The sequence below is a fragment of the Echinops telfairi genome, unplaced genomic scaffold (assembly GCF_000313985.2).
Source record: "Echinops telfairi isolate 266 unplaced genomic scaffold, ASM31398v2 ScPeMD7_3509;HRSCAF=4178, whole genome shotgun sequence".
NCBI lineage: Eukaryota > Metazoa > Chordata > Mammalia > Afrosoricida > Tenrecidae > Echinops > Echinops telfairi.
This window is the reverse complement of record NW_022107407.1, coordinates 2,120,502-2,122,486: the sequence shown is the minus strand read 5'-3', so window position 1 is coordinate 2,122,486 and position 1,985 is coordinate 2,120,502.

Genomic DNA, 1,985 nt, shown 5'->3' with positions numbered 1-1,985 from the left:
AAATGATGCATTTAAATAATGATGCTGGTGCAAAATATTGGAAGTACCATGGAATGCTAAAAGAACAAACTGATCTTTCTTGGAAGAAGCACTGTCAGAATGCTCCTTAGAGGCAAGGATCGTGTGTTAGTCAGGGTAGACTAGAGAAGCAAATCCAGGGAGACACATGTGGATATGGAAGAGCTTTGCATGCAAGAGCAATTGAATATTTAGAAACAACCAACCCAGTCCAGATCAAATCCATAAGTCCAATATTAGCCCATACGTCCAATGCCAATCTATTAAGTATTCTTCAGACTCACAAAACACATGCAATGATGTTGAATGCGGGAAGATCACAGGTCAGTGGATCGAAGATCTTGTGGATCCAGTGGCAGTAGAAGCATCCCAGCACTGTCAGGGATCTCCATGTGGCTCCTCCAGTTCCCAGGGCATAAGGTCTATCAGTGTAGTGCCATGTGTGTTGTCAGTAGAGTGTCTCCAAGGGAGTCAGCAGAAAGAGAGAAGTGCTTCCACCTCCAAGGAGGAAATACAAGAGCTCCCAGAATTCTCAGGAGAAAGCCATGCCCACCCAGAGGCCTCATCGGTTATATATCGATTGACAGGCCAGATTTTATACCAGATTATGTAACTACTGCAGATGGTCGGTCTTCATATTACGTATTTTAGACATGTTATCAGGAGAGACCAGTCCCTGGAGAAGACATCATTCTTGGTAAAGAAGAGAGGCAATGAAAAAGTGGAGAGCCCTCAACGTAATGGATTGACGCAGTGCCTGCAACCATGAGCTCAAGCATAGGAAGAATGATGAGAATGGCACAGAACCAGCCATTGTTTCATTCTGTTTTGTATTGGATTGCTACTGGTCAGAACTGACTGAATAACACCTAACAACATATGGTTAGATAGTGCCCATTCATTTTATTGATGACAATCTTCTTACTTAAACTCAACTAATTATAAATGTTATAAACCAATTATAAACTATATCAAAAAATACTTTATAACAAATAGATTAGTGTTTGTATAAAAAAGTGGCCCAGATTAGTTGACATTGATTTATGTGCTATTAGTTCAAAAATAAAAGCTATTACACTTAATACATTTTAGTTATTCATTTTTCATAAATTAAAAAGGAAGAGAACTTATTTCACATTATTAATTTCAAAAATTATAACAGTTTTATTGACACATAATTCAAATGATTATACAATTTAATGATTTAAGCATATTAAAACGAGTTGTGCAATAAACACCACAATCAATTCTGGAACATTTTTGTACTTATTATTATTAGCTCTCCATTTTACCCCAACCTCACTTATCATAGCCCTAAGAAGTCATTAATTCAATTAAATTCTATATACATGTATCTTGTTTTCCTATAAAGAAGACATATGCAAAAACCATTTGAAAAGGAATCAGAAAATAATAAATTCTTTTTAAATTTTTAAAATAGTCAAAAGGAGAAAAAATGATGAGGTGTTAAATTTTAACCTAATTACATCTACACTCATCCACTTTCCAAAACACTCTGATCACAATGCTATTCACATCCCTGGTCAATGATCAGAGGGTATTCTCTGAAGGTTTAATCCACATGGGGACCCTGTAAATGGATGAATGAATGTAAATGAGCAACTTTCACTGTCATTCATAACCTTCTACAAATTTGGTGCTCAGAAATTAAGCTGTAAATGTTACCCGCCTCCAGTATTGGATTTGATATTTACAGTCCTTCAATTACACCGATAGCTGTGCTTATATTGAATCAATTTATCTGATATCTCAATTCAATGATTGTTTTAAAACAAGGATTTTAAAACCCAAACACTATTCTTTTTTTTTTTCATGGTTTATTTTTATTTATTTATTTTTTAAAATCATTTTATTAGGGGCTCATACAACTCTTATCACAACCCATACACACATCAATTGTGTGAAGCGCATTTGTACATTCATTGCCCTCATCATTCTCAAAACAT